Source organism: Malaclemys terrapin, chromosome 9 (assembly GCF_027887155.1).
Source record: "Malaclemys terrapin pileata isolate rMalTer1 chromosome 9, rMalTer1.hap1, whole genome shotgun sequence".
NCBI lineage: Eukaryota > Metazoa > Chordata > Testudines > Emydidae > Malaclemys > Malaclemys terrapin.
In genome coordinates, this window is record NC_071513.1 from 41,164,597 (window position 1) to 41,185,193 (window position 20,597).

At 53.3% G+C, this 20,597-nt stretch overlaps 1 pseudogene; it reads left to right on the forward strand.

Moving 5' to 3' along the window:
- Positions 1 to 509: 509 nt before the first annotated feature.
- Positions 510 to 7,746, forward strand: LOC128843153 (testis-specific serine/threonine-protein kinase 5-like; annotated as a pseudogene).
- Positions 7,747 to 20,597: the final 12,851 nt, after the last annotated feature.

Sequence of the window (20,597 nt, forward strand, 5' to 3'; positions counted from 1 at the left end):
GGAGCCAAACAGGAGTGTCTGGCTCAGCAAGACAGGGTGCTGGAGTCTTGAGCTCGCAGGGAAAACAGAAGCAGGGGTAGTCTTTGCACATCGGGTGGCAGCTCTCAAGGGGGTTTCTGTGATCCAACCCGTCACAATCTGTTTCCTTCTCCCAGGTCTCCACATTCAGTCCCACGCACATTCTTGTGTGACTCCCTGAGGTGAGGGTTCTATGTGGTTATTAAAAATCCCTTGGGATTCATTCCGGAGTTCTTGGCCAAAATATCCCGTCCCCTCCCCAGCTGTGCCAATCACCCACCTGGCTGCAGTGCTCCAGCGCAGAGGTGGCTGCATTTCTGTGGGGGAGCTTCACCCTCCTGGGGAGCTAATAGTCATATTTGGACTCTGGTCCCTGTGGCATTCCCTCCAGCCCCAGTGCAATCACCATCCCCACGCCCGCCTCAGCAGGATCGCTCTGCTGCCCTTGCTTTCGCGAGCCTGGGTGGAGCCAAGAATGCGCATTGGGCGCCATGAAAAGCTGCGCTAAGCGAGAGGCGGACAGGAAGACTTTCATGGAACAGGTGCATGAGAGCAAGGAGAATTGGCTCTGGGGCCTTCTCCAAAGTCTACCTGGGCTACGCCACCCAAGAGAACCTAAGACAGAATTACAAGCTGGCCTCAGACCTTCGGAGCAAACGGCACGCCATGGTGAGGACTGCAGGGCCTGGGGGCACAAGGCTGGGAAACCCCAGGGAACCAGCGGGAAAAGGAGTTCAGTCACTGAGCGTACGATACCCCTGGGGGCTCTGCAGGATAAGGCACCGCCCCAGTCCTGCTCTCAGCTCAGAGGTGCAGCGAGTTTGGGGCATGGATCCAGGGGATGTGACCAGCCAGTCTGGTTGCTCGGGAGAAGCCCAGTCCTGGATAGCAAGGGGTGCTGTGCTCCTGGAGGGTGGGATATTGGCAGAGCCGTGCAGGGGGTGAGCCCCTGGGAAACCGGGGGTGTCACTTACACGCCAAGCCGGCCGGGTGATGGCTGGCATGTGTCTCGGTTGTTCCGTCTGTTTCTTAGGCTCAAAGAAGTCGAAGGGAGTCTGGTGCCTGGAGCGGCAGCTGGGAGACTGAGTCTCCTGGGTGCCCTGGGCAAATTCCATCCCCAAATATTAGCTCTCTGAGCTGGGCCAAGTCCCACTTCCTGTTCCAAGCCCTGTCCCTCGCTGCGCCGGCCGTGCTGGTGGGGCTGAGCGTCATGCTCCCTGGTCAGGATTTTACCCCGGATGGGTTGTTCTCTTCCTGTGCAGAATGTTGTCAGTGGGATTGTACTCGTGGTGGGGTTCGCTATTGTCCCCCGGCCACGTCTCCGCCTGTGGTTGTGTTCTGAATTCTCCCATTCATTTGCTCAGATTCACCTGAGGATTTTCTAGGCTGCTAACGATTTGTCTTTATGTCCCAAGCCTTTTCTGCTGTTTGCCCCCAGCCAGCGCCTAGCGCACTGGGGTCCCGGCCCGTGACTGGGGCTGCTGGGTCAGACCCAGAACAGTAAAGAACAGCCACTTCTGGCTGCTTTCGGGGATCCTCTAGAACCTGGCCCCATTTCTGGTTTCATTCTTTAGACTTCACCCCCGCCTTTCTGGGCTGGTTGGTTCTCGCCCGTCTCTTCAAGGATTGGGTAAAGCAGGCGGGTGACTGATGGGCCATGGCGGTTACTGAGGGTGTCCGGTGTCTGGGGGGTGCTGAGCCGGTGAAGAGCTCAGCTGGGCAGAGGACACCCAGACACTCATTCCCAAGTGATGTGCTGAAGAGACACCCAGACAGCCCCCTGCCCCCCCCCACTTGGGTTTCCCAGACTCGCCTGCCGCTGCTGGGTCGGACAGAAGATATTTCACTCCACATGGTGCTGTACATCTGGTCACCCCCACCAGTCCTTTCCCCACCTGGCCTCCCTCCAGCCTGCCCCTCTGCTGGGCGCGTCAGTGTCTCCTTTAGGCGCCCGCACGGCCCGCGGGACTGGCCAGCCGGAGTCGCTCTCTGTCCAAGGGCCAGGAGGGCTCAGGGTCAGCTTCCCATTCTCCTGCGGGCAACTCAGCAGCTGCCCTCTCCTCTCGCAGGTGGCCATAAAGATCATATCCACAGCCAAAGTCCCCTTGGAATAGTCCAGAAAGTTCCTCCCGAGAGAAATCTACTCCCTTAATGCAACCTACAGGCACATCAATGTGGTGAGTCCCAGCTGTTTCCCCCTTCCCCACTCCCGCTGCCTCGGCCAGAGCGGTGTCAATAGGGCACCCAAACTGCACCGGGCGAAGGCCACACATTAGCCAGGGATGCTAATCGGACTTGCTTTGGGGGGGCAGCCGGCAGCGATTGCAGCGATTCTCAGTCTCAAGCGGGCAAAGGCCAGCCCAGGCTAGGGGGTTTAGACACACCGCTCCTAGTGGAATGAATTGTGGAGCTGTGTCTCCTAACCCCCTAGTCAGGCTTGGAAATCTCAGCCTAGGGGCTCAGCCACTGCGTCTCTTCTTCTGCCAGCTCCACTCAGGTTTTGGGGCCTCCCTTAAAGCACAAGCCCTGGGGCAATGCGTCCTCCATGGGTAGCCTGGGGGGAGGATGCAGGGCTCCATCCAGCTGGTGCCCCAGGATCTAGGGCGGGCTAGCTCCTTAGCCCCCTGTCTTGTCCTGCTCAGCGTTACTGTCCCAAGGGCTGGGGCTCCCATCGCCACTCCAGCACGAACATCACTAAAAAACCCAGAGACTGTAAATGCTGCTGCGCAGGGCCCCTGGCCAGCTCACGGCCCCACCGGGTCCCTGCCTGCCCCCTCCCAGGGGAACCTCAACAGGTTTGAAGGTGCCCTAGTCAGTTTCACACCATATCCCCCCTCCCAGCATGGGGGGCACATTGGGAGTGGGGGGCCAGACCAGGTGCAAGAGGGGGCAGGCCTGGAGCACACAGGGCTTCAAACGGTGAAGCAGCCGCTCTGGGACCACTCCAGCCAGTGTAACTTAGTTCAGCCCTTGGGCTGCTCTAAGTTATCATTAGGGCCATTTCATCCCCCAATGGCCCCAGGATCAGGGCTGATAGAGCCACCTTCCTGCCCACCTCAGCTGTGCGCGCTTAGCCTGGCTGGGTACCTGACCCCAGCAGGTATCGACGGGGATATACATCACTGGCAGAGTCACGCAGGGGGCCCATCGCGGGGCCAGGTCTGTGTGGGACAAGAGATCTCACCGCCCAGTGACATCTGTGCTCCTGCTTTGTGTTCCCCGCAGAGACCTGAAATGTGAGACTATCCTGCTGGATGAGCGAGGCTTCATTAAGCTGACAGGTGAGCGCTGCCCATTTCGAGGGGCAGGAATTGTTTCCCTTCAGCCAGCCCTGGCTAGGCATCCCTGAGCTGCTCCGTGCTCCGTGCTGGGGCGCTCGGCGCAGAAGGAAGACGAGCCATTGCATTTAGGTTACTTTTTACTTTGCTTGTGACACCGGGCGGAGCCCAGCTCCAAACGGGAAGCCAGCTTCCATTCAGCGCCTACCTGCCGAGGTTTCACCAGGGACAGCCCCGCGCTCTTGCTCCCTCATTTCAGTGTGTCTCCTTTGTGCATTTGCCAGCTCCCAGGGCAGGGCCAGCGTCACTCTTTGTGTGGAGTGAGCTGCTCTCCCACCACAACAGGGAGACACAAACGCGGAAGAACTAGGACCTTGTTGCAAAGCCACAGAAATCAGCTGGGGACTGCAGGGAACCTCAGTCTGCTTTGAACTCAGGGTCTTAACTGATTAGATTTCAGGTTTCACAGGCAAAGGGGCCCCTACAGATCATCTAGCCTTGTGACCCTCCCCTGGTGATCCCTGCATCCAGCCCATAGCTTCTGTGGGAGCTACAGCAATCTTTCGAGTCTTAATCCAGACCCCAAGTAATGCTCCCCACCATGATCCAATGGTTAATACCATCACAGTGCTCCTCATTTCTACTTTGAATGTCTCGCTTCATCTTCTAGCCATTGAACCGTGCACAGCCTCTGCCTGCGAGATTAAAGAGAGGTCTGCTCTAGGAATCTCTTCCTCTCGTTGGAACCCACGGGCTGTGCTCAAGTCACCCCCTAACCTTCTCGGGGATGTACTCAGTAGCTCCTTCACTCTCTCACTCAGGCCGGTTTTCCAGCCCTTGACTCATCCTTGTAGCTCTTCTCCAAACCCTTCCCAGTTTGTCAAAGTCTTTGTTCAAGTGAGTGTCCAGGGACGGGCTCACTCGTGCTGTACGCAGAGGTAACACCCCTCCTTGCTCCCGTCCTTCTCCTGCTTAGCCATCCGAGGACCACGTTCCCTCTCTGATACAGCGCTGCCCTGGGAGCTCACGTTCAGTTGGTTCCCAACTGTGATCCCTGAGTCCTATTCACTGTCACTGCTTCCAGGACACAGCCCCATCCCACAAGTGTGACCCACATTCTTTGTTCCTAGGTGTGCGACCTGGCATTTGGGGGGGTGAAACACAAGTTGTGCAGTGACCATTGACAGCATCCCTTTAATGCTCATGTAACGGTCACATGGCCCATCAGCCCCCACCCAACAAACACTCACGCAAGTAACCCCACTGAGCTATGGGGGTACACTGCCCAGCTTGTCTTGGAACTGGGTCTACCTGCGTCAGTCCCGGGGCAGCCGGGGCAGCACTTAGTGCACAGAAGCTGCCACATCAGTGAATTTTGCATTTTGCTCTAGGGGCGGCATGGCTCCGGGTCTTGTGTTTCTTTGGCAGGGAGGTCCAGAGTCTAGGTCCATCTCTGGGGAAGGGTCTGTTTCCTACACTCATGTGCCTCCCCCTCTCAGCTGACAGTTTCATGGCTCCATTGGACTGTAAAGTCATGGTCTCCCTCAAGGGGAGTCCAGGCTCCAGGCCCAGTCAGCTCCTGGGCTCCCCTCTGAGACCACCGCTGAGGGTGCAGGCTGGCACCAGCGGCAGTGATGGTTTTGTGATGTGCCACTGGGAACGGGACCGAACTCGTTCCACCTGGGCCATTGAGCAGCCATCAGACAGCAGGGCCTTTTCCTCACTGCCATCTGGGCTGGGTTCCAACCAGTCACCTAAGAGGTGAAAGGCTCTGGGGCCCAGGACCAATCCCTCGAGGCACCTGCTCCTCTGGGTGCAGCTTTACTGGGTGCCTCTGCAATCCATGCAAGTTAGGTGCCTAAATACCTTTGAGGATCTGGGCCCAAGAAAGGAGGGGGGGCGGGCCTGTTGTCCTTCAACTGGATTCAAATTAGCCATTAGGTCACTGTTGAATCTGAGTTTGGGGGCCTGATCCCTACACCTCCTGTCACAGTCGCCCAGAGCACCAAGCCTGGACAGCTCAGGCTGGAGGAGTGGCGTGGCGTGGCGTGGCATGGCGTGGGCAGAGCTGTGTGAGAGCCCTGCACTGGGGGGCCAGACTGCTGACCTGGTCGGTTGTCGGTGGGTGGGGAGAGAGAAAGGTCATGTCCCCCTCGGCTCCCATGGCCAGGCCATGGAGCACTGAGCAGGCATCTCACCGGGGGGTCGTTGCATTACAGATTTTGGGTTTGCCAACCGCTACTCCTTGAATTCCCTGATGAGCACGTTCTGCGGCTCTGTGGCCTACACAGCCCCCAAAATCTTCATGAGCAAGAAGTACAACGGCGAGCTGGCTGACCTGTGGAGCCTGTGAGCGCCAGTTTCCTGCAGGGAGGGACATGGCCTGTGGGAAGCAGGAGCTCCCTGGAGCAGGGAGAGGAGCCAGTCACTTCCTGGGCACTGCGAGTACCAGGAAGGAGGGGCTGGGTGGAGCCGGCTGCATCGTGGGCCCCATTAGCATTATGTAGTGGGGGTCGAGCAGGCTGCCCACAGGGGGGTGAGAGCACCAGGGCCCCCCGATGGCCAACGCCCTGGGGTTTGACTGGGGCGCTCCAGAACGAACAGCGGGGGCTGCTGTAACGCTCTGTAGCCAGGGCTGTGCCAGCTGCTGTCCTCTGTGGATGGGCCGAGACGGGGCCCACGCCACGCTCACCAGTACGCTATGGGGCAGGCTGTCCCATGAGTACCGGGTGCTGGGAGCTGCCGTGGGCCATGCAGCCCATGCCCTGTCCCTGGGGAGGCTGGGCCTGGTGCCAGCCCCTCTAATCCCCAGCCTCCTCCCGCAGCGGTGTGATCCTGTACACCATGGTGATCGGGAAGCTGCCCTTCAAAGAGCACCAGCCTCGCAAGAAGATCCACCTGATAAAACAGGGCCCCTCCTTCCGGCAGCCCCTCTCCCCACGTAACGCCCACGCCCTGCACCTGCCCATGGAGAGCCGTGGCGCGAGCCCTGCTGCCCCTGAGCAGGGGCCCTGAGCAGCCAAGCAGGGTCGGGGCTGCCCTGAGGCAGGAGGGGAAGGGCACGAGGGCAGTGCGGAAGCGAAGTGTCAGGCTTTGTGGAGAATCAGCCGGAGCTGGGGCAGGGAACGAGCCGGCTCCCCCTTTGCCCCACGGCTCCTGCTTTGCGCTGAGGAGTGAGGGCTGCCCCCCACAAGCCCTGCCCCAGGCCGACTCCAGCCCCTCCTCACACCAAACACCGGCCTGGAGAGCAGGGAGGGAAAAGCCAGGCAGTGCACACGGGGGTGGCTGGGGGCCGGGGGAGGGCCCATGGAGCCCAGCGCGCTGCACGTGGCACCGGTGACCCTGCCCCACTCTGGGAGCCAGGCTGGGAGGGTGGCGGGGAAGCAGCCCTGCCAAGGCGTGGGTAGGCCCGGCCGCCAGGCTCCAGCCTCTCTCTTTGTGCCAGAATGCCAGAGCCTGAGCCAAGGCCTACTGCCGCTGAAGCCTGGGGCCCGGCTGGGCTTGCAGCAGGTGGCCACACACTGCTGGATGGTGCCCGCCACCTCGGCCATCTTCCAGCAGGCACTGAACGCCATGCGCAGGCCCCCGGAGCGCAGCCCAGCCCTGGAAAAGCCGTCCGCCCAAGGTAGGTGCGGGGGGAGAGCACTGGGCTGAGCACAGCCGGGAGCGGCCATGCCAGTGCCAGTGTGGCTCCGTGACAAGCCAAGGAGCCCCAGGCCAGCAGTAGCACCCCTTGGGGGCTCAGTTCCCCCCTCCAGGAGCCAGCAGCCCCCTAGCCCCCCATCTGAACTGAGCACTGCTGCCCAGCGGTGTCCCCGCCCCAAAGAAAAGAGCCACCCCCCTGAACAGCTCCTCAGCTAGCAGCACCAGGAGTATCCCCCCCGGGCACCCCACAGGTCATAGCCCCATGGCCGGCCGGGGGAACGTGACACTGACCACCACCACTCCCCTGGGCACCCCGCAGGAGCTTGCCCTGCATCCAGGGGAACGTGACACCGGCCCCTCTATCCCTGCCGCTTCCTTTGCAGGCGAGAGCGGAGGCTCCGTCTCTTTGCTGCCAGACCTGGAGAGCTTGGCCAAGCCTCCCGAGGGAACCGCCAAGGGAACCAAAGCCCCCGCAGGCCCTCGCACCTCCTCTGCACAGGACGCCTTCCCCGCCCGAGCCGAGATGGAAGCCAAGGCCCCCGAGCTGATCTCTGCCGGCTGCCTCCATCAGCTGCCCTCGCCGTGCCAGGCTGAGCACTCCCCGCGATTCTCCCTGTACCAGCCCAGCCTGCTCTCCGGCCTCTGGCCCTTCCGCCACCTCCCCAACTTCCGCAAGCCCAGCTCGGCCACCCCGGCCAGCGCCCACGTGGCCAGCCGGCGGCTGGGCGAGAAGAGACCCGCTGTGGCAGCAGCGCTGGGCAGTGGCTCCTCCAAGCCGTCATCTCCCTCCACTCCATTTCCATGATCCGGAAGCCCCCGCCAGAGCCCATCTCAAACTAGAGGGGGCCTCGCCCAGGCCCAGGCCAGCGACCCCCCCGCTTGGCCCTACCCCAACAGAAACAAACCCCATACAGATGGATGCAGCCCACACTATTAAATGTTATTCAGTCGAGGGCTCTCAGCTGTCCCCCACCGGCCTCCCTCTAGGCCCCGTACCCCCCAGCTTGTCTCAGACCCGTTTCCCACAGGCCTGTCTCCTCGTTCCTCTATGCACCCCTGCCTCTCCCACAGGACCATCTGCTCCCCCAGGCCTCTCCCAGCCATGGCCATGCACAGCCTCTCTCCTGCCATCCCCCTGGGGCCTTTCTTCTCCAGCCACCCTCCCCTGCCAGTCCCACAGCCTGCGCAGGGAGCAGCTCGGGCCATATCCGTGGAGCAGAGGGGATGAGAACTTGGGAATGAGGGGAGAGGAACCCAGCCACAGGGCCTGGATCCCTTGGTGACAGGCCCCCTGGAACAGGACTCCGGGGGACGAGGAAAACACCAGGCTGGGGCAGAGGGAGAAGGCCCCGGAGGGAGGCACAGGCCCTGCCAGCACTGAGACAGAAGCAGGGCATGTCAGCCCGGGAGCAGAGGGCGGGTTCCTGGAACTGGGGTCTTAAAGACACAGGCCTCCAATTCCTAGCCTGTCAAAGCTTAATCACTGCAGCTCCTCTCTATCCTATACAAGTGTTGCAGGGCCAGGGCCAGGACTGCCCAGAGGGGGGGCAAGTGGGGCAATTTTCCACAGGGGCTCCCACGAGTATATCGGAGGCTGCCCCCGCCTCCGTCTTCCCCCAAGCCCCTGTGTCTCAGCACGCCGTGGCTCCAACGCTGTCCAACGCCACTCCTGGCCGCTGAATCCCCTGGGCAGCCCTGTGCAGGGCTACGCTACTGCTCTAGTCAGGAGACTGACTGCGGTGAAATATTGTACAGACACTCCCTCCCTCAAACTCTGCCTCTCACATTTTGAATATGTAAAAGTGTTTTCTATCAGTTTCTATGTCTATATGAAATCACTCACTGCAGCTCATTTCTCTTATATAACATGCTGAGTTGCTAACTCCCTCCCAGAGCCCACATAGCCGCACCCCCTCCTGTACCCCAATCCCCTGCCCCAGGTCAGAGCCTGCACCCCTCACTCAAACTCCCCATAGCCTGCAACCCTCCTGTTGACGTCACTAGGCATCACCCTAGGTAACTCGGGAGGGTGGAAGGCCACTAAGTGTCAATGAAGCCTTCCTGCACTAGGCCTAAGTGAACCAAACTCTATCCTTCCATGTTTAAATTCTAATCAACCTCAAAAGCCAGGTGCAATTGGAATATGTAAGCAACCAGTTATCTGTGTGCAACCCCCTGCTCAAGCGGTAATAATGAGGCCTGCATGTTTCTGGCTGAAGGGAAAAAGGACAAGATAACGGTTTAAAGAAGTTACTAACAAGCTAGGCTTATAGCTGCCAAGAATGACTTATCTGCTTAAATGTAATCGTTATTTGCTAAGTAACTATTACCAGGGATGGGAGGGGTAGAGGGAGGAATGGGGGGGGGGGAGAAAGGGAGGGCTAGAGGGGAAAGGGGGGGATAAGGCTTAACTGCAAAATGTATAAAAGAAGAAAAACTGTTCCTGTTAGTGTGCTTGATCTGAGACGTGCCTGTCTCCTAGCACCGCTTTGGGATCCCAAATAAACGTTGTTTGCTTCTCCCCCTGGTGTGTTTATTGGCGCGAAGCACACGGGGCAATGAACCCGCTGTTGCTTTGCCTCGGGCACTGTGTGCTGGCAACACTCCTGCATCCCAGAGCCTGCACCCCAAAAAGGGCTGGATTAACCTTTTGTGGGCCTGGTGCTAACCATATTTGTGAGCCCCCATGGGGGAAATGGGGACATGGGGCAGGGGGGCAGAGTCCTCAGAGCGACAGGCTGGCTGGGGGCAATGGGAGATGAGATGGGTCATGGCACGGCAGGGACTGCCCCGTTCCACCCAGCGCAGTACAAGGGCACTGTTTACAAACCGGAAGCTGCCAGACGCACACTGGCCAACCCGGCCCTGCGCTCCCATCGTGCTTCTTCCCCTTCGGGGCAGTCCCATGCTGCACCATGCTACCTCCCTGCCCAGCACCCCTCTGACTCCCTATGCCCAGTGCCACACCACCCAAAGACCCACAGACCACCCCCCCCACAGATCCTCTCACTGCCCAGTGCCCCCTAGCTGGAGACCCCCCACAGTCCTCCCAGAACTGCACAGTGCCCTACACCTCCCCGCCCAGAGCCCCCCCACAGATTCCCTCACTGCCCAGTGCCCCCCACCGCCCCACTGCCACAACTGCACAGTGCCCCTCACAGACCCCCCACACTTCCCAGCACCCCGACCCACACAGATCTCCCCCACTGCACAGCCCCCCCAACACACACAGATCTCCCCAACCCCCACTGCACAGCACCCTCCCCCAGACCCACTAGAGACCTACTCTCCCACACCCTAACCCCCAGCCACAACAGCCGGCCCTGATGGGAGGTGACTGTGTCTGCCAGGCTGAGCCGGCAGCACAGCCAGAGCTGATCCTGGGCAGGATAACTCCGGCCCCTTGGGGGTGCAATCAGCCAGGCTGGAGCAGGAGCAGAGCCTACCCGGGCCAGGCTCCCTCAGGACCCACATGTCTGGCAGGACCCAGCTGAGCCGCCCCCGTCGTCCCCTGTGACTGGCTGAGACTGGCCCAGCCTCTGCACCAATCCCAGGTGGCTCTTTCCCTGGGGAGGTAGGTGGGGCCAGAGAAGTACAGGGCAAAACACAAGGAATTGCATTTAGTGTTAGTGGACTTGGAAAAGGCTTATGACAGCGTCCCTAGAGGTGATGCCTGTGGACACGCAATCTGCAAGAGGTATACGTTCAGACTATTATGGACATGTACAAGTGCCGTGTGACAGGTTGGGTCACAGAAACCCCCTTGGGAACTGCCACCTGATGTGATGGGACTACCTCTGAGCCTGTTTTCCCTGCCAGCTTGGGACTTCAGTGCCCTGCCTGGTTTGAGCCAGACACGCTAGCCTGCTACAAACACAGACCCAGGTCTGAACCACATCCCCCAAAAGCTGCAGACTTAACTGAAAACAGCTTAAGAAATGCTCCTGTCTCCAACACCCAGATATCCAGTTCCCAATGGGATCCAAACCCCAAATAAATCTGTTTTACTCTGTATAAAGCTTATACAGGGTAAACTCATAAATTGTTCGCCCTCTATAACACTGATAGAGAGATATGCACAGCTGTTTGCTCCCCCAGGAATTAATTGCTTGCTCTCGGTTAACTAATAAGTAAAAAGTGATGTTATTAAATATAAAAAGTAGGATTTAAGTGGTTCCAAGTAATAACAGACAGAACAGAGTAAGTTACCAAGCAAGATAAAATAAAACACGCAAGTCTAAGCCTAATACAGTAAGAAACTAAATGCAGGTAAATCTCACCCTCAGAGATGTTCCAATAGGCTTCTTTTACAAATTAGACTTCCTCCTAGTCTGGGTCCAGCAATCACTCACACCCTTGTAGTTACTGTCCTTTGTTGTGAGGCCCTGAGGCAGTGAGGTCCCTTCCACTCTGGGCTGGGGCACGTGTGGGCATGGAGGGTCGTTTGCATTGAGGAATATGAGGGAGTGTCATTCTCTGCGGCAGGCAGGCTGGCTCCTTTCTCCAGCACTAAGGTCACTGTCACTAGAAGAAGCAGCTAGATGGTGGTCACATAGTTCCAGGTTGTACCCTGGGGATCCCATCACAATGAGTAGATCGTGAGTTCTTCCCCAAATACAGAACAGAAATATAAGAATATGAGAACAGCCACACTGGGTCAGACCAAGGGTCCATCTAGCCCAGTATCCTGTCTTCCAACAGTGGCCAATGCCAGGTGCTTCAGAGGGAATGAACAGAACAGGGAATCATCAAGTGATCCATCCCCTGTCACCCATTCCCAGCCTCTAGCAAACAGAGACTAAGGACACCATCACTGTCCATCCTGGCTAATAGCCACTGATGGACCTATCCTCCATTAATTTATCTAGTTCTTTTTTTAACCCTGTTATAGTCTTGGCCTTCACAGCATCCTCTGGCAACAAGTTCCACGGGTTGACTGTGCATTGTGTGAAAAAAATACTTCCTTTTTTTTTTGTTTTTAAACCTGCTGCCTATTAATTTCATTTGGCGACCCCTAGTTCTTTTATTATGAGAAGGAGTAAATATCACTTCCTTATTTACTTTCTCCACACCAGACACGATTTTATAGACCTCTATCATATCCCTCCTTAGTCGTCTCTTTTCCAAGCTGAAAAGTCCCAGTCTTATTAATCCCTCCTCATATGGCAGCCATTCCATACCCTAATCATTTTTGTTGCCCTTTTCTGAACCTTTTCCAAGTCCAATATATTTTTTTTGAGATGGGGCGACCACATCTGTACTCAGTATTCAAGATGTGGGCATACCATGGATTTATATAAAGGCAATATGATATTTTCTGTCTTATTATCTATCCCTTTCTTAATGATTCCCAACATTCTGTTCACTTTTTTGACTGCCGCTGCACATTGAGTGGATGAATTCAGAGGACTATCCACAATGACTCCAAGATCTCTTTCTTGAGTGGTAACAGCTAATTTAGACTACATTATTTATAAGTATAGTTGGAATTATGTAGTCCAATGTGCACTACTTTGCATTTATCAACACTGAATTTCATCTGCCATTTTGTTGCCCAGTCACCCAGTTTTGTGACATCTTTTTGTAGCTCTTCGCAGTCTGCTTAGGACTTAACTATCTTGAGTAGTTTTGTATCATCTGCAAATTTTGCCACCTCACCGTTTACCCCTTTTTTATTCCTACCCTTTTTTTCCTATCTTTTAACTAGTTAACAGTCCATGAGAGGACCTTCCCTCTTATCCCAAGACTGCTTACTTTGCTTAAGAGCCTTTGGTGAGAGACCTTGTCAAAGGTTTTCTGAAAGTACACTATATCCACTGGATCCCCCTTGTCCACATGCTTTTGACCCCCTCAAAGAATTCTTGTAGATTGGTGAAGCATGATTTCCCTTTACAAAAGGGAACCATGTTGACTTTTCCCCAACAAATTATGTACATCCATATGGCTGACAATGTTGTTCTTTACTGTAGTTTCAACCAGTTTGTCCAGTACTGTCAGGCTTACTGGTCTGTAATTGCTGGGATCACCTCTGGAGCCATTTTAAAAAATTGGAGTCATATTAGTTATCCTCCAGTCATTTGGTACAGAAGCTGATTTAAATGATAAGTTACAAACTACAGTTAGTAGTTCTACAATTTTACATTTGAGTTCCTTCAGAACTCTTGGGTGACTACCACCTGGTCCTGGTGACTTATTTATCAATTTGTTCCAAAACCTCCTCTAATGACACCTCAATCTGGGACAGTTCCTCAGATTTGTCACCTAAAAAGAATGGCTCAGGTTTGGGAATTTCCCTCCCATCCTCAGCCATGAAGACCAATACAAAGAATTAATTCAGTTTTTCACAATGGCCTTATCGTCCTTGAGTGCTCCTTTAGCATCTCGATCATCCAGCGGGCCCGCTGGTTGTTTAGCAGGCTTCCTGCTTATGATGTACTTAAAAAACATTTTACTATTTACTTTTTGAGTCTTTGGCTAATTGCCTAATATTTATTGAACACTATTTCCTTTTCTGAATTATTATTGATAATTTTATCTTTTCCATCTAGTAATAGTCAAATACCATCCATCCATCCAATAATGGACAATAATGAAGAATGCTATTATTAGGATTATTTGTTCCTAATATAGTGTAAAAAACTTCTTATTTTCCTTAACTCTGCTGACCATAGAAGGCTCTTTTTATTCTTTTGCTTCCCTTATCAATTTTCTACAATTCCTAGTTCTGTTTTATATTCATTTCTATAAACTTCCCATATTATATATATATAAAATTAGATATGCATAGACATATGGACCCTAGCCATTGGGCCTCACTGCCCTGACACTTGGGGTGAGTTACATGGACTCTGGCCGCTAGGCCGCACTACCCCGCCTGCGAGTGGGGAGCTATATGGACTCTGGCCATTGGGCCGCACTGCTCCAATGCTGGGAGCAATTTATGTGGACTCTGGCCATTAGGTCATGCTACCCCAAACAAGGGGTGATTTCATGGAGAGATTGGGCCACCCACAGAGGGGTAGGCACGTGAACTTGGGAGTGGCGAGGTTCTGACACCCCATTCCACCCCTGCCACAAAGGGGCGATGCGCTGCCAGGCCTGCCACAGAGGTTCATAGGAGTTGTGGCTGTTGGCAGATGTAGCTGGGCTCCCGGTGGACAGGGCATGTCCGAGTTACATGGGAAGAGGGATCCATCGGCGACGGCTGATACTGGCTCTGAGAAAACCAATCCGTTCCAGGGTGCGGATGGCTTTCTTGCAGATGGGAACCGATAGCTGAGCATTTCCGTGCGTGTAAACGGCGCCATGAAGCCCTGTTGGCGGAGGGACCGTCCCTCAGATTAGATGTAAACCCAAGGCACTTGTGGTTATCAAAGAACTTTCGGTGCTTTAACCCATTTGCCCTGGGCAAACTCCATGCTGGGTAATTGCATTCTGCCTCCCGGAATTTCCGGATTCTTCGTGTCCCACGGCGATTCAGTGCATTGGTGCTGCCTCATTCCATCCCAGCGCTGGCTACATTTCAGTGCGGGCCACAATGATTCTGATCTAAGTGGCTTATACACTAGTAAAGTTCCTCTCCTGGGAATTCAGTGTAGTAGACAGCCTGTGGAGGATGCTCCAGGACTCCCCCGAATCTCTCACTAGAGAGAAGTACATAGTGGTGAGTAATACCTGTTTGGAGACACATGATGTAAAATTGTGAAGTGCTTTGAGATCTACTGATGAAAATCCCTTTATAAGAGCTGGTATTGCTATTTATTGTTTGTTGTTAGCACTTAGATAGTGGCTCTCTCTTAGAATCGCAGAATGAACATCAATCCACGCCACCCCCTCACCCCCAGTGAGGTAGATGTTACTGTATTTTTTATCCTATGGTCCATCCTGTGGGAGGTGGATAATGAAACCTTCTGTAACTTTCACTCTACGCATCTGAAGAAGTGAGGTTTTTACCCATGAAAGCTTATGCCCAAATAAATCTGTTAGTCTTTAAGGTGCCACCAGACTCCTAGTTGTTTTTGTAGATACAGACTAACACGGCTACCCTCTGATAAATGAAACCTTGAGTCCCATTGAAACAACGTGACCCCGTCTAATCCGTTACATTGAGTCAGAAGAACATGACACCCAGAAACGCCAGGCTACAGGGTACCACAACATCAAGAATTGAACCTGGCCTGTGTCTCCTGCAGCCTAAAAAAACCCTGACATGCTTAGCACCGCTCAGTGCACAGCAGAAAGAATCCGACACTTTGGTTGCTTCCCCACCCTGAGGCCCTGCCCTTTGGCCAAGCTGCCCAGGGTGGGGGACCCGAGAGCAGCCCCTGGGTCTGCGACTCCCCACAGCTGCTCAGGCTCCCCGGGCCGCTTGTACCTGGGCTAGGCTCCAGCTTCCTGCCTGGCCGGGGGGCAGGGCCTCAGGGGGAAGAGGAGGGGCCCCTGGCGAAAAGTGGATGGGGGCCACACCTATACACTTTCAAAAAGTGGGAGGGCCATGGCCCATTGGCCCTTATGTTCCGGTGCCTCTGCCTCTCAGGGCTGCAAAATATGGTGAGAAATGTGGGGTGTGGCCTGCGCATGCAGCTTTCTCTCTTTCCTCCTCTCTCTGGGAGGCTTTAAAATTAGGGGGTTTTTTGGTATGAAAAGCAACATTTTCCTCTTTTTCTGGGGTTGTCACAACTGCAGTCTCCTCCTCCCCCCATCACAGCTTGTCCCTGCAGGGCAGGACAGAACCAAACCCCTGGGTGCGTTTAACCCTCTCCTCCCCTGTCCATATGAAGCCACTGCACATGTGACTCTCCAAACTGGACTTGGTAGACAAGATGCCTGCCAGCCCGATGCATTATCAGCCCTGGTGGAGCTGTGGGGAACCTGCAAAAAAGATCACCCAGCCCCAAAGCTGATTAATCTTCCCCCTTCTCTCTTCTTCTAAGAGCATTTGGCTTTTCCCCAAATGAATTCTTCTTTTAATAGGTGCTTCATTTTAACTGACAGCTGGAGTGAGTGAAAGCAGAACTGAAATGCAAACAGGGCCATGCAGTTCATTCCGGCCGACAGCTCGGGCGCGTCAGCAAATAGCCAGCCCAGAAAGCCGGTGACCAGGACTATTGACTGGCTTCTGCACAGTCTTAGGATAAAGTGTCTTTAAATGTCACAGAGCCTCATACCTTTAGGGTGCCAGTTCACAGCCCACCTGTGTTGGTGGCAGGAAGGGGATTGCTAATGTGTTATTGGAGCCTTTCACTCTTTAGGTCACCAGCTGGGTTGCAACTCACCTGGATGGTCACCAGAAGTTTTCACATCTGACGTCTGCTCGGTAGCCCCCACGTTAAATGAGTTGGGGCGGGGGGGTGGGGGTCTCAGTCTAGTCCCCAGCGGCTGGGTGTGTATGTTACAAAACTGCTGTCATGTCTGGCACCGTTGCTGGCATTCTCGCTGATCTCCTCCAGTGGGCCAAGCAGAGGACTCGGAGCCAGGACTCCTGGGTGCTGTTTCCTACTTGACCTCTGATTTGCTGTGGGATTTCACTTCTCTCCCCATCCGTTCTCAGGAGAAGTCCCTGTGAAGTGGGCGTGTCACTTATTTTGCCTGGAGGGGAGGAGGGGAAGACCGTTTGTAGGGAGCAGTGGAGGTCCCTGGACCAGCGACACTGTGGACTGTTGTGCTGCGCTGTGCCATGTACCCATTTCACATAGGTCACTGAACAGCTGTCTGGGTTGGGTTCCAGCTGGGGGACTAGAGATAAAAGACCCTGAGCTCTCCAGCCCCCTGACCATGGGAGATCAGGATTCTCCTAACGTGGCGTTTTGTTGCCTTTTGAAATGTCACCATCTTAGCTGTGCTGATAACGAACGAAACGCCCCATTCCTGGGAAACCGGTGCCGTGTTACCCCGCAGGCCTCTTCCCGCCAAGCCGCCCGCCAGCACTCTGGGTCCTCTTTGAGGTGGGGGGCGGCAAAAAACCTAGAGCTGGCTCTGTCCCTACCATTCACAGCAAGCTGTAGCATGAGGTTTCAGTTCTACACTCCTTCCCCCTCCCTTTCCTGTTAATTGCAGCCAAGGGAATGCTGGGAAATGTAGTTCTTTCCCTGCTCCAGGGCTGGCTCTATAGGCAGGGAGCTAACCAAGGAACTACAGCTCCCAGGGCTCCCTGTTGGTTCTCAACCCTCATGCTGGATTCTTGTGCCCCTGCAAATTTGCCACCCCAAGCACCTGCTTGCTTTGCTGGTGCCTAGAGCCGGCCCTGTCTCCAACCTACACTGAAGGCAATGAGGAGAATTCTGGAGCTGAAGAGACTGGTTCCCAGGCTACCAGGGAGAGCCTGCATATGAAAGACTGTAACCAACCTGCAGTATCCAGCGGGGTGAGAAAAACTGCTTAGTCCAGATATTGCCTAGTTTAATAAGATTGAGAATTTAGACTGTGTGCTTATCTTTTATTTTCCTTTGGTAATTACTCTGACTTTTGCCTATCACTTATAATCCTTTAAAATCCATCTTCTGTAATCAATAAACTTAGTCTAGTGTTTATCCTGACCAGTGGGTTTGACTGAAGTGCTTGGTAAATCTGCTCAGGTTACAAAGGCTGGTGCATTTCCACTTTCCATTGAGGAAATGGTGAATCAATTAATAAACTTGAATTGCTCAAGAAAGGGTCTGGAGGAGTTGCAAGATAATATATTCTGGTGGTACAAGGCTGGGAGCTGGGGGGATTTGGCTGGTGCCTTTCTCTGCATGATTTGTGAGTGGCTCTGGGAGCATTCATACAATCTGGCTGGGTATGGGGCTGCATCTGTGGTTGTACTGAGTGGTAATAGCATCTGGAGGGGTTCGCTGCTTGTCACCAGTAAGTTATTGACAGAGACAACCCACATTAGTGAGTTAAAGGGGCACAGTCCCAGGTTGCACCCTGGCAATCCTGTCACAACAACATTTTGAGGTGAGAAGACTAGGTGGGAGTGGAAGACTGGGACATTAAGGGGAGCAACAACAGAGAGAGGAACAGTGTAGGGGGGACCCAGAACTGCAGCTGACCATCAAACACATATTTAGCAGTAGCAGCTGTGCCAGCCACCCAAAGACAGGAGCAGCGGGTGCCCACAACAGGCACATAGTAAGAAGAGACTGTTGCCCTGGGGAAGGGAGGAAAGAAGAAGGGGGTGGAGGATGGTGCTATAGAGCCAGCCCATCGGGATGGTGATCAAAGGGTTTCAGTTGTTCTGGAAGCCCTTCAATCTTTGATCCGTTTCCCAAACATGGGAACAAAAGCAACAGAAACATAAAAATGAAAACAGAATTATTGTGCGACATTAGGGGCCCAATCCTAGCAGGCACTGATTTTCCTGAGCTCCCATGAACTTGAAATGGAGTTGAAGGCACCCAGCACCTCACAGGAACAGGTCTAAAAACCTAAACACATCAAGTTTGGAGCAAATGCAACTTCACAACATAATACAATAGGTCTTCTTTGTGCTTAGATTACACATCCATCTTACTATGGTTCCAAAAATGATGTCATCAACATGTTCTGACCACTTCTTGTGATAGCTCTTGAGACAAATGCCCCAAACTTTTTTAAAAACAGTGTGTTATTTATAATAATTAATTGTTAATCATCAGTTACTACTAATAAATTGTGCTATGAGGGGCTGAACTGGATGGCTCAGAGGAGTGGTAATGAATAGAGTCCTTCACCTCCACATCATTGGTTCAAGTCCAACTCAAGTTTGTATTGAAAGATGTTGCCACCCAAAAACTATCTGGTGGCCCCTGAGAAACAAATGTGGGGTCTCAGTCCAGTTTCCAGTCGACAAATGTTCTCACCACAAAACTCATTATCACTTATTGTCCCTCACCCTTATTGTCCGTCTCAGCACAAAGGCCAAAGACATTGAACACTCCTCCCATCACTAGAAGGTTTCCTCCTGGTCAGTGTTGAGGCTCAACAGCAGGGCAACATGGAGAAGTCTGCACTGCTGCTGCCATTGCTATATGTGTTCTATATGAATAATCGACGTTATTCTCCAGGACAATCAGGATGACATCTTTCACTAGCCCACTTAAGAAACAATGTTGTACATTGTTGCAGTATCCACTGAGTAGAAATTATTAAAAATCCTTCTAAATAGCAAACTCTGTACCATTTATTCATGTTTTTCTGAAACACAGATTGACCAGAAATGCCGAGATGAAGGACTACCTTCTGGCAAAGGGACTAGCAAATCAGAAGGTAAATTTGAGTTCTATTAGGCTATCAAAAGGGTTTTAAAAAGAGGAATAGTGGACTGAGGATTAAAAAGTAAATGTGATCTCTAAAGAGAAGCATTTTTAGTTATAAGGGGGTAATAATTCTTCTGTATGAAGCATCAGTGAGGCCCCACATAGAATAATGGGAAAAATTCTCTCATGTATATATGTGTAAATCCAGAATATCTCCACTGAACTGTATGAACTTCACATGAACTCCAGCATGAACAGAGCTGAATTTGATCCAGTGTGTACAGATTTGGGTATCTCACAGTTAAAAAGATAGTGATAAAATAGAAAGAATACAAATAGATGCAAAAATGATGATCAACAGATTGAAAGGTCTCATGTAAAAGGAATCATGGTTAAAGGACTTCAGTAATTGTAACTCAGGGGTAGTGTGAATGTGGCAGTCTAACTCCTGGGAAAAAGGGAGGCAGACACTGCTTGGGCAGGATTCATTGTTTTATTACAGACAGGCTGTTGTTCAGCTTACATGATACACTGCCCTCCATGCTACACAATGATTCCCTGATGCAGGAATTGCCAAGTTTACATGTAGCCAGCTACCATAGGCTGAGTACACACAGTCAGGCTGCCTGCAAGTAAGAAATGAGGAATGAGACAAATCTAATCCAATTTGGTTTACAAGATGCATCTAAGCCTTTACTTTTACCTATCCATGATCCTCTTCAAGATCCTCCCCGGATCTCTGCTTTGCCACTGCCAGTGTTATGCAATGATTAGGTATCCTGCCTTCTCCTCAGTTCATGCACAGCGTCGTCACTACTACAAAATGAGTGGTTGCTGGCCTGCCAACCATGGGAGACTGGTTAATGTCTGCCAGCACAGATTAGCAGGCTCTGAATCCATGCGGTATAGAACATGGGCAATGAAGGGAGCTGTAATATTGCTCTAAGAAGACACAGGTTCTCTTGCCCTGTTTTTAAAGGAATCAAATGAGAAGAGAAGGTAGGATCATTCTATTAAATACTGAAAGGATATGACCTAAGGGTCAAATTACCCCCTACCCAGGTTATTCTCCTTTTGGAAATGGGAAATTCACTAGTGGTGAGTTCCAGGCTCTAGTGGCAGAGCGTGCTGCTTACCTATCCTTTGGAGGGAGAGAAGGAGAGTTTGCTCCTCCTGGAACAGACTGGATTCAGCCCCCAAAACCCATGATCCGTTAGAGGCCAAGGCTGTCCATGTTTTGGCCATGTGTTTGCACAATGCTTCCTTGCCATGTGTCCTTGACTGCTGCTGTCCTACAAGCTTCTGTTTGGGTGTGTGGAGGTGATGGTATAGCATGGTGGGGCAGCTAGTGTACATGAATACAGACAGGATCTCTGCCTTAGGCTCCCCTTTGTCTGAGAATGTGAAGGGGAACCCCATAAAGGGGAGACCTATTTTC